Below are 14,955 nucleotides of genomic sequence, written 5' to 3'. Positions count from 1 at the left end.
ATACAAGCAACCATTGTTGCGTGGGAGCTATCAGAGCTGTACAAAAGTAATTTCATTGTAGAGACTTCGACGCCTACAGGGACTATGATGTGCCGTCGCGACGATTCAATCTTTTCTTTCTTCTAAATTCTTTGACCTTTCAATATTATTTCTCGAGTTGCGTCGCACTGTATGTTTATCGGTGTTCTCAGCGTGCAATTTCCCGCTGCTCCTTTTTTATAATCCAGTGCATTAATTCATAACACAAATATAACCATATGCCATGCTTTCTTAAAATGTGCTTCTTACCGCTGCCTTTCCACTCCACTGAACTTGCCAGTATCTGTAGCATCGACAAGTTGATAGACAAAACCGTCATGCCATTAGTCGTGCAGCAGACTCGGGCGACCGTCTCAGTGCGCGTCTTCAGAACATCGCAGACCGGGCGCCGTAGCAGAAATCTTCCTCGCGTCTGTGCTTGCTGCATACCCGAGTTATAGCCGATGACTGTTTGCCGGTTTTATGTTTCGCGAGCCAAGCTTCACGCAACTTCTTGTCCTGCGGCTACGTGTAAATAAGGCTGACACCGGCCTCCGTTACGTGCGTCCGGCCTTGCGGCACCGAGCAGTAGCCTACCATGTTGCGCGCCTTCAAAGGCAGCCACTACCTATTGTAGTGCTTTCAAGCGTTGTAAAGGAGACACTCGAAGCGGGAAAATTTCGCAACTAAATGAGGACCGCAGCGTACGAGGGAATTCAAACTCGTTTTCAGCTCGCTTCGGCGCTCCCGAAGCAGCCGACGCGGCCGCTATGTCCACGTGATCCCTCCTAGCACGTCACGCCGACGGTGGCGGCAGCTTTTCCAGTGGTGGAGCTCGAGGCCAATAGTCTACCAGTCACACAACCACGGTTGTGCTCTCCCGAAGGCATCCGCCTGTCGCCTCAAGCCACTACGTACGTCACTCTACTGACGTTCCCATCTCTTCCTGACAGCGTCTATGTACTATGTCCCACCGCTGACATACTATTTGAAAGAAATTTGGCCGTTCCCCATACCGTGCTCTCTTACAGGCAATCAGACTTCGCTCGCTCTCCTTAATTTTAACTGTTCGACTCAAATTCTTCCTAGAGGCATGTCTTTAGGCGACATCTCGCCTATGAACGATTGCGAGGTATCAGCTCTTGACACCGAAATTCCGTCGCCGTCTACAGGAACCTCCAATTCACCTGCTTCACAGACGAACTTAACAAGACGATTGCACGTGATCTTCCGGCACAAGCTGCCGACCACCGCTGTCTCTTGGAAACTTACCACGACATTTTTGACCTTGACGGCCGCCCTTTAGACATCGGTCACACATCGTATTTACACCGGAATCGCCAATCCGATACGCCCCCGGCCGTACCGTGTTTCACATGCTGAACGACAGATGACATAACGAGAAGTCGATAAGATGGTGACTAAAGGCGTTATAAAGCCATCCTGCAGTCCGTGGGCGTCCCCTGTTGTCCTTGTCAAGAAGAAGAGCGGAAGTTGGCGCTTTTGTGTGGATTACAAACACCTCAACAAAATCACAAGCAAGGATGTCTCCGTGCCGCGTATTGATGACGCCTCGGACTGCTTGCACGGAGCCAAGCACCATTCGTCGATAGACCTCTGATCAGGCTATTGACAAATCTCGGTAGATGACATGGACCGCGAGAAAACTGCCTTCATAACATCTGACGGCCTCGACGAATTCAAGGTTATGCCGTCCGGCCTTTGTAATGCCCCGACAACCTTCGAAAGAATTGATGACTCCTTACTTCACTGCTATAAATGGTCCACATGTCTGTGTTATCTAGACGATGTCATGGTCCTTTCACGAACTTTCACGAGTCATTTAACGCGTCTATAGGCTATTCTTGCTGTTTTCCGACGCGCCGGCCTGCAATTGAACTAATTTAAGTGCCACTTTGGACGACGTCAAATTACCGTTCTTGGCCAACTCGTCAGTGCCTCTACCGTTCAACCCGACTCTGACAAGATTCACGCTGTCCAGAACTTTCCTGTTCCGTCTTCCGCCGGAGACGTAAGAAGCTTTCTTGGGCTATGCTCGTATTTCTGTCGTTTCATCAAGAATTTCGCCGAAAGCGCTCGCCCACTCACCGACTTATTTAAGAAGGACGTTGCTTTCACATGGGGCCTTGCTCAAACCAAAGCGTTCTCCGTCCTCGTACACTTGCTCATTGCTCCCCCATTGCTGCCTCATCATGATACATCTCCCGTCACTGAACTTCACACGGATGCCAGTGGCCATGGAATTGGGGCTATACTTGTTGAATGGCAGCATAACGCAGAGCGCATAATTGCATACGCCAGCCGCCTCCACTCATCCACCGAGAGGAATTTTTACCATTATTGAACGGCAGCGCCTGGCCTTAGTTTGGGCAGTCGCCAAATTCCGCCCCTATACTTGTACGGCCGCACATTTCCCGTGGTTACCGATCACCACGTCTTGTGCTGGCTCTTTTCGCTTAAAGACCCCACTCGACAATTGGGTAGATGGGCGCTACGGCTACGAGAATATTCGTTTGCTGTTTTAATCAATCGGGCCCTTTGCATGCACAAGGACACCGACTGCCTCTCCCACCATCCTGTCGACCACCCTGAATATGATGCACATGACACCGACTCTTGCGTCCTGGCCATTTCTGATCCGCACGACATCCGTGCTGAACAACGGCGTGATGACCCCTTACGTGTCCTCGTCGATCGTCTCAATTCCGGATATTCGGAGCCCACGCTGCGCATGTTCGTGCTCCGCGACGACGTCCTCTACGGTCGCAGCTAAGGCCCCGAAGGACCAAAACTTTTACTCATTGTACCACGCCATCTCTGGACATCAGTTCTTGAGCATGCCTCCCCTACTGCAGGCCACCTCGGCGTTTCGCGTACGAACGACCGCGTACGGCGCCGTTTCTACTGGACAGGCTTGTACGGCTTGTAAGGATTGGGGTCGGGCATGAAATAAGTGTTAGCTGGCCCATGCCGTCGTCCGACTCATCCACGCTGAAGACGTTGTTGAAGGGAGGAACTTGTTCTAATCGAGAACGAGGAATATGGCATTTATTTACAATATCTACATGAAGGGTGGAGAACTTTACATTTCATCGGTCTAGCATGACTGAAAGAGAATGCACACCGAACAGCCGACAACGGCTGCTTAAAAACCGTCTGTCCTCCCTAGATCCCTAGGTGAGGGAAAACTGCCGTTCAACCTCCGTCCCATGGGAGCGTCCAAAGTCATCGTAGTCGACCCGCCTTTGAGGGGGAGGATTCATACACTCACTTCCGCACTTTGGTTCCACTAAAACACCAAGGGGAGTGGGTCATCGTAGTCAGGGGTTGATACGCTTGACCCAAGCAGGCGCCTCTTGATCCCAGAGCTGACCCCGCAGCTAGCCGCCACGTCTGTCCATTGACTGTGACGACTTCTGGGGCCCGTGAGAAAGCACCGCGAAACTCCCTGTTCCAGGAGTTCTCTTGCTCCAAGTAGACCGTGAAGGCGACAGCGAATCAACTAACAATACTCGGTCCGCCGGACGTGGCTAGGCTCGCTGGAGCCGCTGGCTGTCCACAAGAGGCGCATTGTCTGCTGTACAAAGCGAGTCGTCGCAGCGGGCCGGGAAAGGTTCGAAGGTCGCTTCTGCGAAGATCGCAAACACCGCAGGTCGATCGAAACAACTGCAGCGGGCCGTGAAAGGTTTGCAGTTCAATACCCCTGCAGGGCGATCGTAACACGTTCTGTGCACCGCTAGGTTGCAGCTTGTGCGCTCTGTCAGCGCCGCAAAAAACCTGATGTGCTGCCCGCTGGACGCTTTCACCCATCGATGTGCCCTCAGAACCATTCTTACTAACGCGTCGGTCTTGAGCTGCTCGGCCCTCTTCCGACGTCGAAATATGGCAATAAGTGGGTCGTTGTCCCGACTGATTACGCGACCCAGTACGCGATCACGTGAGCTTTGCGCACAAGCTGTGCAACTGAGGTGGCAGATTTCCTTTTACATGACATCATCCTCCAACACGGCGCACCCCGGTAGCTCCTCACTGATCGCGGCCGCACCTTCTTGTCCGAGTAGTCTAAGACCTACTTCGCTCCTGTTCTGCCGAGCACAAGCTTTCCACCGCCTACCACCTGCAGACAAACGGACTGACGGAGGGGCTTAAACTCACGTTGACAGAAATGGTGTCTATGTACGTTTCTGACGAGCACAATGATTGGGACAGCACGTTACCCTTCGTGACCGTCGCCTATAATTCGTCCCATCACGAGACCGCTGGCTTTTCACCCTTTTACCTTCTGTTCGTCTGCCACCCTTCCTTGCCCTTTGACGCATTGTTTCATTCCTCGACGAACACTCCCACAAGATATGTTCAAGACGTCCTCGCCCGGGCTCCCACGGCATGCCTTACTGCCGGCTCCCGGCTTACTGAGTCTCAGGCCACGTAGAAGATCCGGTACGACAGCCGACATCGGGACGTTCGATTTCCTCCTGGCTCCATTGTTCTCCTATGGACACCATGTCGCCGCGTCGGCTTGTCTCAAAAGCTGCTGCCGCGCTGCACAGGGCCCTACACGATATTGCGTCAGCTCGGCGATGTGAACTACGAGGTTGCTCCGCTGGACTCGCGTGTCGCCACAGACGCTGTGCATGTGTTCCGGCTGAAGCCTTACTTTGCCGCGAGTTCACCTCCCTTATAATTAGCGCCGAGACGGCGTCGTTACAGGCGGGAGTTATGTTACAGCGCAACCAGGAGTGGCGCCAGTCAGAAGATGATTTCACGTGCAGAGGTGGAATCGGTCTCGACAGCCATGCATGTTGTTTATGCATCGGTGTCTCTCTTGTAAATATTGTAAACACATCTTTATATGTGACAATTCTGCAACGTAACAATATTAACCAGTAAAAAAAAATAATGCCGTTGCTGGGAAACTACTAAACGGGAACGTATCAACGAAGTTATACTGTATTAACCACCTCAAATAACTGGCCTTGAGGCATTTTGTCGGAGCACAAAACAGTACATAGACAAACTCCATTTGCTCATGCAGTTGCACTAAACAGACTTGGTCATAATCAACTGCGAGACGTTAGTTTTGCCTTTCTGGCAAACTAAGTGCAGTTTTACAACACATTTCTTTCCAGCCAGCCACACCACGTACTTCCCCCAATGCCTTTATAAACAGCCAAACTGGCAGAGTTGTGGCTGGTGACTACAGCACTAGTCGAATCTCGTTAATTATAAGATGCTTAATTCGAACTGACGTCATGGTCAGGTCAAAGTTATGTGTATTCCAATGGGCGAAAACGCCCGGCAATTCGAACGCACAAGCATTCGCGACGGTTAATTCGGACGTACCGCACACCGACAATGTTCTCAGCAGCGCGCGAAATCACGCGGCGGCGCATCTGACCAGCATTGCTCTGACCCTGCCATAGCGGAAAGGCTTAGAAGATACTCCTCAACTCCGCGCGCGAAAAAAAAAAAAACCGTGGCAGAATTTTTATTTTCTCTCAAATGGCAAGATCGCCGTTTCTGCTGGTTTCTGCATCGCGCCGTGCCAGCCACACTAGCGGCAAAACGCGTGGCGCGAGAGGATTCGGTCCTGGGCCGTTTTTTCGCGGTTCGCCGCGCCGGCGAGCGAACCGCGAGCGGAGGTCAAGCGGAGGAGAGCGGCCCCTACAGTGACGTACGCGCGGGAAACTGGCGTCATGGCCCGACCGCTCTATTCGTGCTTGCGTCTCGTCAGCCGGGCAGCTTGTTTCGCACTGTCTGTTCGCGTCAGCTGTCGCTCTCGCTTGTTTTGGTTGGTCTCGTTCTCGCTCGCTTTTTCTTTCTTTTTTTACAATGACGCGTCTAAACCGAGACGTCCCGATGTAAAGGCTGTTGAAGACAGTGCGCCATATCCGATTTTGTACAAGACAGATCCTGAATACAAGTACGCGAAGGCGACACCCAGTACCTCAATCTCCTTGTCTTTTGAATGCGGCGACGCACACCATGATTATGATCATGCAGTGGCCACGACTTCTTCATGTTAATAAGACTTGAATCGCATTAAGAACGCAGAACGAAGAACGTAAGCACAGCGCCGATGTGTCAGCAGACGAAGGGGAAAAAAATACGATAGCACGCAGTGGGAAGCAGGTGCGGAGGCCCTGTCCGGCCTCGGAAACTCCGCCAGATGTGCTGCGACTCCGCTGCTTCAGTGACAGCCTTGAGTGGCAGTAAAACCCCTTAAAATTCTGAAGTAGCGCCACGCTTTGAAGAATGCCGCCTCCTCCTCGCACGCTCTGGCCGAGGCCGACGTCGCGTCGCTATTGGCCTAATGGCATCACTTCGGCCCTCACGCCAGCTTCGTTTGTTTACAGTCGTGCTTTAGCGCCATTAGGCCATTTTCGCTTGAGAAGCGTCTGCGGAGTGGCGAGGAGCGCATGTTGGCGCCGTTGCTCTTCTTTGTTTTGGGTTGCGAACGCCTTGAAGTTTTGTGGCAAGTGCGACGTCGCTTGACGTTATTTTCTATGAACATGACTTGCTTCGCCTTCGGATGCCTGTAACAAATATACGCCTTCAAGCATGTCATTCCTTTAATAAAACGGACAGGTTTCCCGAAGGTTTCGGCTACTGCTTACATTGTCAATCATTATCAATGTTTTCTGCATATCTTTTTATCTGTCGCATGTAGCGGCTGAGACACTGTCTTGCATTCGCAGTTTCGTTTACTCCGAAATGCTGTGCTATAACTAGTGTCACTCGAATTCTATTCAAAGCAGTTTAACTGAAATTACCTGTTGTAGGACCATTTCACCGAGGCCCAATTCGAGCCTGTATTTTTGAGCAAGTTAGTAATTAAGAAGTTGCGACCTAATGCTGTACCAAGTATGCTGTACACCGGGAGCTACGAAAGCCCAGAAAGCCCCCTTTGCAAACGTGTAACGCATCTATGCTGAAAATAAACTGTGAACTTGCAACTCGAATGCTGTTTCATATAATTTTGACCTCTATAAAACATCATTTCACTTACAGCAATTTCGGCCGCCTCCGATAGCACAGTAATTCATTGCGCGGCCACCACTTCACTGTATACGCGTAGTGCGCGCTGATGGACGCGCCACTGGTGGCGGCCTTGCGCAGAACGCACGGGAGAGGGGCCAGCCGCGTGCCGTGTATGTTGTGTCGTTGATAGTGCTTCTCGGTCTTATTCACGTTTTCAGAGCAAAATAGGCAGCACCCTTCGCATGTGTGCGGTGGCCAAAGCTTTAAAGAATCTCGAAGAATTGTTGCACGGTGGGGGCTCAAATACCGGCGAAAACGTGCCGGCGATACGGTTATAATCATTCCCCGCAAAGTCTCATCAGCGGGAGCAACGGTAGCAATGGATCGTCGCTTCGGCGGGAAATTTCTTGTTCTCATCCTTTCCTTTGTCGCATCGTTTTTCCCCACTCGATCATATTTGGACGTGTAAGCGACAAAGTTAGTCTGCAGTACAGCATGCGGTTTAAAGGCATTTCGCTAAAGTTCGGAATGCCGTTTGCCGCTTATATTGTTTACCGCTTCACCGCGTTGGGCTAGCTAGGCAGCACGACTGCACTGCGCATTGTGTTGTATGTTAAAGCTACAGAAGTTTGCAAGAACTTTAATGGTAGTTTTATGTGGCCTGGTAAATCCTCGCACCTGCTGTCGCGCACTTCATGTTTTTACATCTATATTATGCGTGGCTTCGCCCATGTTTAACTGTTGCTAGTTGCTTCATGCATAACTCTTCTTGATTCTCTTGAGCTGCGAGGTTTTCGCGCTGCCTCGTTTGTACCCAGGTAGCACAAAAGAGATACGTAACGTTTTCGTAGCGTTTATCCAAGACGATAAAAACGGGTTAAAGAAGACACGAATGAGAGAACTTCGGCGGGAAAACGTCGGATATCTCTGCTAATGTCCGGCTTAATTACTTTCTTGAGACGATCTAAAACAGGTCTGCAAGACGTATTCGAAAAGCTGGTCTAGAAATAGGATTGGGAAAGACACAAGTAATCCCTTTGCCAAAACTATTCGTAACCAATTTCTAAACGTTTTTAGGACGTTATCAAAAAGCTGGTCTAGAAGCGGTCTTGAAAGGTTTACGATCATCTGAAGCTAATTTTCGCGGGTGACGGGCGCGATGAGACATGGTTGTTCAAAACACGCGTTTAGTTTCGCCTCACGCGACTGGCCTATGCCGCGCAGACGTCGTCAGCCGCACCCGTTGGCACGGCCTAGGCCAATCGCGTGAGGTGAAACTGATCGGGCGTTTCGAACAACGATATCCAATCGCGCCCCAGATGAGTAGAAGCGTCGGTGTTGACTGTAAGAGCCATGGCGCAGTGCCAAGCACTGTTCCCCGCATGGCCGGCGCATCGTCTACCAAGTCGCACGAAAATGAGCCTGTTAGGAATAATAAATCCTTAATACCGCCTTTAGTAAGCTACGATGCTTAGAACCACAATGGGAATGACATCCTGCAAAGAACAAATGGCCACGTCTTGGCAGGTGGCCAGACCAAGCCCTTCATGCCAAGAGTGCATGAAATGAGAACATTGTGACAAAGCAAGAACACTTTATTAAAATGTAATGCTTATGCAAGGTTCGAACAAACTGTGTGAGAAATGCAAATAGAAATAAAAGTACATCAACAATGACAAAAGTCGCAGAAAGGATTCGTAATGAACTCGAAAGTGAACATTCACTAGCACATAAACAAAATTCCAAGTACACATACAAAAATGAACAGAAAAACCTGGAGTGTACTAAAGTGTCTAATTTATCATAGTAAAGTGCGCGTGCTATTAGATGGACTAGAGTTATGCAGAAGTGACATCGGAGCGAATGGAAGAAGTAGACTGAAAAATGCAAGAGTATGAATTGGATGGTAACTGCCTCCAAGCAATGTTACCAATCATCTAGAAGCTTGAAAAGAGCACAAAAAGAAATACCACCGCATACCATCATAAAACAATCCTGTGACAGAAATAAAAAAAAATGGGAACAATGCAAAATTGGAAATATTGCCTTTAGGATATATCAAAGAAGGTAATGGCGAGAAAAATAACCATACAACAAAAAAGCAATAAAGTGAAATTAGTACAGAATACTTAAACGGGGGATTCAGTGTAACAAGTGAACACTACTGTAGTACAGCGAACGATGAGACAGTAATGCTGCATCTTGCCACTCCAGAACGTGAGAAATGAATATGCAAGCCTCATATTAGAAACCCACATAAACATGGAAATAAAATGGAATGCACTGGAAGCTGCATTTGTGTAACAAAGGAAGCAATGGTCATAACAAATAGTAAGTGTTTTATCTAAAAAGCCCTTTACAAGAGGCAAAGTTGTACCTCTCTGGCAAAAATAAAGTTGCAACGAATAATTTGCAAACCAGCAAATACATTAATTAGCACACTGACATGTCACACTTTGCGCACATCTCCAGTCTCCTAAAGTAAAAAAAAGCACTCTGAATGAGAAAAAACGTTTAACACATGTAGCCCAGAGCAAATTCTTTGCCAGTTCACTCACACTTTCACATCCAAAAACATTTGCCACAAAGTCCAGGCACAGTTCCACTGATGTTTACCAATTCACCCCCACTTTCACGTCCAAAAATATTTGGCACACAGTCCAGGCAGAGCTTCATAGATAAACAGCTTGAGAGCACCCTACTGATTATTGTGCAGTCCCGCTGCTAGAAATAGAACTGCCGCACATGCTGGTAGTGGTTCCAATCTAGACACACTTGCTGCCCTGGACAGGTATGTTCAGATATCTGCACTGGTGCTCCATTTTGTCGAAGTAGACACATTGATGCACTACGCTGGTAATTGAAATGTTTTGAATGCACAAGTATTGGCTTCACCAGAGAGACTTGCCCACATACCACCACTGGCATATATATGCACTTGCTCTTCACTCAGTAGCATTGAACTTAAAGTGTTCCCTATGTGGGAGCCATGTGTAAAACCGGTGTCACACGACCACTCTCGATCGCGATCAAGCCCGATCCGGATCGAAATTATCGATGCGACTGGCTCACTCTCGTAGCTTGCGCAGAGGAGCCATCACGACCGAGAAATTCGATTTGTAACGGACTGGATAGCGGCTAAAAAATCCCCGTGTGAAACCGGTATCAAATAATGCACAGACGTACGCTAGGAAAATGTGTTGCACAAGGACAAAGAACTGCGACATGCCCTGTTGTGCGAAGCGCGCGAACAGAACACATGTATATATATATTTAAAAAAAACTGCGAGAGCGCTTCGCGAACTCCATGCGCACACATGGCACCCGCACGAACTCGGCAGGCCGCCGTAAAGCGCGAAGGGCGCACAGCGTACATTCCGACACATGTCCCAAACTGCAAACAATCGTACTACCTAAAGCATACAAGTTATTTTATACCAAGGGCATACTCGACTCACGTATGCAGTATGCACAAGCGAGTTATGCAGCGTACATGCTGTATCCATTCGCCAAATAGTAAAATTGATAACAAGCACAAAGCTACAAGGGACTCAATACATTACTACCATTTGAGGCGTCAAATAAAATCGAATTTGGCCGTTTCATATATTGGACAGAATATATGGACACATGTGGTACCCGGTAATACCATGAAATACCCATCACGTGGGTAAAGGGGGCGAAAACACAATCGAGAACCTGAAGCGCAAACGATAAAAGCACGGTATGGTGCACGCAAAATTCTGTCAGTGCGCTGTAGCGCGAGGGAAGAAAATAGGGCGAGCACTTGACCTCACCTTTTGGGATACCGCACTAGTAGTGAATCATTAAAAAAAAGCCTGTTTGAACCAGTTCCCTTGTCTGCAACACTCTTGCTAAACGGGAGACTAAAATAGCACGATGATGGCTCTATTGCGGAGATCGGCAAGGTGCGCACAGACAGAAATTTTGCCGCCTTTCTTCGCATTCTGCAAAATGCTTTCTTGTTAGAATCACGCATAGCGGCCGACCCCGACGCTAGGGACACACAGGCACGATTTCGTCCCTCTAACTTTCGTCCTTATACTGCCCTTAACGCCTTAATTACAGCGTCAGTGAAAAGGCGCCTCACATAACATGACAATGAACTTGAAGAGCTGATTAGTGCCCTCCACTCCGCGCCCTCCAATTGAAAACACTACTGATTTCCAAATTAAACTACACAAACAGATCGCACAACCCAAACTAATCACAAAACGTCGTTTTCTTGACGGCAAAACCCTGCAACACTTACATGACAAAGGGCAGCGGCAGCACATTTAGAACAGCCGCTATCATACCACAGCGCAATGCAAGTGCGATAACGTTATTATGCCCGTCTCAAACAGATCGCACAACCCAAACTAATCACAGAATGTCGTTTTCTTGACAGCAGAGCACTGCAACACTTACATGACAAAGGGCAGCGGCAGCACATTCAGAACAGTCGCAAACAGACCATAGTGCCATGCGAGTGCGATAACGTAACTATGCCCGGCTTCACGAATAACGTGGCCGCCTTGATCACATAACAATTGAAAACACTACTGATTTCCAAATTAAAACCACACAAACATATCGCACAACCCAAACTGATCACAGAATATCGTTTTCTTGACAGCAAAACACTGCAACACTTACATAGCAAAGGGCAGCGGCAGCACGTTCAGAACAGCCGCAAACACACCACAGCGCAATGCGAGTGCGGTGACGCGACGACGCCATGACGACGCGACTATGCCCCGGCTCGCCCGGCTGCCCGGCATCACGAATCACGTGGCCACCTTGGTCACATGATTTGACGACGGTATCGCCACCTTGCGCAAGGTTGGATCGCGTTGATGGGTTGTTGAATATTGTAGAAGCCGCTAAAGAGGCTGACGCGCCGTGGCGTGGCGGTGGCGTTTTGAGTCGTTTGCAAAACGTATTCACCCCTCGTTTTTAAGCTGTCTGGCTTCCAACGTTATCAAAACGTATTCACCCCTCGTTTTTAAGCTATCTTGTTTGGAACGTCTTTGATGCGTCGATTTTGGTCAAAAATCCGTTTCAGACGTTGAATCCCTTAATACGACGTTTTCAAGACTTTGTGTGCTACCTGGGTAAAGGGTATAAATCACGCTGTGTCTCATCGGAATGATACCAAGCAAGTGATTCTTTAAGAGCTTTATTCTTTTCGCCCGAGGGCATCTTAGATATTGTTTTTTTGGGGGGAAATGTGTTTACAAAATAGGTAGTTAAGGGCGAGAATTGCTAATAGTTGCTGCATATGGTATTTTTGTTCCATTTTTCGCTGAAAAGTTCGCGTCACGTTTGGGTAGTCATCACACCTCGATGCTGTGTGAGCAGACTTAACACGCCGAGTGATTTATTTATTTCACAACGTGTGAGTCGGTTCTTGAATGTGAATTTTGTACTCAACTGGATTATTTCTTATTATGCTTACGCCACGGAGGACTAATCCCGGCCTTGTCGCCAGTGCTCATCTACTTTGACTGGCGCTGCTATGCCTTTAAATATATCCTGTGGCACCCTCTCTCTAGTAACATTAAAGAAGTACTGAAAAGTTAACAAGATTTTAGCTTTGTACGTTTCCAAGTAGTTCCCTTGGGGAATTTAAAATTGCGAAAACTGCAGAGGGAACGGCAGTTCATCGGCGGTACAGCGCTACTACGCGCTTTTATTAACCCGGGCGTTTGGTGACTTCGTTGAATAGTGTACGCGTTTCCATCAATAAATTCGCAATTACTCTTATTGAGGCGACTTTGACTGCACTTATTCAGCGACATCACATGTGTTCATCGGCAGAAAAATTACAACGGCATATGCAGACATCGCACCATGAGGATTTGTTTGATATAAGTCTGCACTAACGACGGGTGCCTATTATTGAGGTACAGAAGCAACATTAGGGAAAGGGCAGAATTAAAAAAAAACACGATCGAGACATCGCATTAGTCAACAAAATTTATTGGCTAGTTCACATGAGCTCCACTTCCTGTAAATGGGGTTCACGGCGTTTGTCTGAGGGACGCACCCGGCACGTATGTGGACCATGTTGTCTCAAACACCGGTAACATCGTGTTCATACCCGCTGCCACAGGAGTCAGCGTCTTCCCTACAGCTGTCACCGCAGAAGAAGCAGTCTGGCGCCCGAACAAAGAGAAATCGCAGCCGCGAACTTCAGCCATCCCTGCTGCAAAGGGTTATCGTCTGCTAGCAGAAGCTTGACGTGGGCGAGTTGGTTTTGCATACTTGAAGAAAAGAGTGCTACGAAGACGCGGACTAAAAGAGGAACATGTACGACGGACAAGGCGCCTTGTCCGTTGTACATGTTCCTCTTTTAGTCCGTGTCTTCGTAGCGCTCTTTTCTTCAAGTTTGTTGTCTGCTACTGCACCCCGCGTACTGTTGGAAGTGCTCGCTAGGTGGCTATCAGTGGCGTCATATATCGCAAATGTTACTTCGGAGCGAGTACGACCGTCCCCAATGCATGCACCTTAGTGCAACACGGTTCGCGACAAATACGTCACTTAGCGAACGGGCGAACTAACGCACGATCAAATGTTATTCGTGATGAATTACTAGTGTGAGTGAAAACATTATTGAATGTCCGGCGATTTGGGCTGGGTGGGGCCATAAGCACACCAGCCTAGGTGACGGCCTCGAGTCCTTGGACTCGGGCGGCTTCCTCGGCGTGCCGGACGGCCCACAGTTGATCAGCGAGGTAGTGGCTGAGCAGGGCCGCCTCCCAACGCGCCCCTCGGTTCCAGACTGCCATTTCTACCCCGTTCGTCGGGGACTCCTGCTGCTCGCTACCGGTGCATGCCCACAGCATGAGCTGCAGCGTCGCTCTGGCTCCGCACGCTTGGACGAATAAATGTCGGGGTAGCAGAGGTGAAGGATTGCCGGGTTCGGATATGTGTTGTCAGGATTGGGGGCTCAATCCCATCGCTCGTGATCAGTTGTCAAAATTGGAGTCGGGCATGAATTAGAAGGTAGCTAGCTGGCCCATGCCGTCGTCCAACTTATCCGCGCTGAGGACGTTGTTGAAGGGAAGGACTGCTTCTCATCGAGAACGAAGAATATGGGTTTATTTACAGTATCTACATTAGGATGTTGCAGTTCATCAGTCTAGCATGACAGCGAGAGAGCAGCCGCACAACAGCGGTTTATAAACACTCGGTCCTCCCTCGACCACAAGGTGAAAGAAACGTTCGACCCGGAGACGAGCTGCCTCTTCGCGAGGGATTACACACACACACACACACACACACACACACACACCCGCACAAGTTCACGGTCCCTCCCCCCGCCCCCCGATGGCAGAGGGCCTTCGCAGGACGCGGGGCTGACCCCCTCAGCGCGGCCGCCGTGGTTTCCATTGTCTTGCTTCTTGAACGGCGCGTGGGAAGGGGTCTCCGTAGACGTTCCCGTGGCAACTCCCCCGCTCATAGCAGATCAGGTCCGCGGTGGCGGGTTCAGGCACAAAGCCTGCTTCGTCAAACTCTGCTCCAGCGACGGAGAGTCGAGGACGCGCGTATTGTTCTCCACACACAGTCGACTTAGTGACGCCGTGGCTAGAGGTTTGCGGTGGCGTTCCAAGAAAAGTTTGCCGCCGCTGTCGCAACTGGCTGGCAAAACTTGCACGTTCCAACCTCGGCAGGCCATTCCTAACAGCTAAAGCTTGCATGTCAGCGGGCCGTTCGTAACAGCGCCTCCATGGCCCGGAAAATCTCGACCGTCCAGCGCTGTCAACCGCTGGGCAGGAAGAGAACGGCTGGTGGCCACGGGGTGATGCCTTGGCTCGCAGCGGCCATTTGTGTAATGATGTCACCGCCCCAAAACGTCCAACAAGGACAGGCAACTGCAAAACGAACCCCACAACACGGCTCTGCGCCGAGATGACGTACCTTGGATCT

This window comes from Dermacentor variabilis, chromosome 1, assembly GCF_050947875.1.
Source record: "Dermacentor variabilis isolate Ectoservices chromosome 1, ASM5094787v1, whole genome shotgun sequence".
Classification (NCBI taxonomy): Eukaryota; Metazoa; Arthropoda; class Arachnida; order Ixodida; family Ixodidae; genus Dermacentor; species Dermacentor variabilis.
This window is presented reverse-complemented; position numbering follows the sequence as displayed.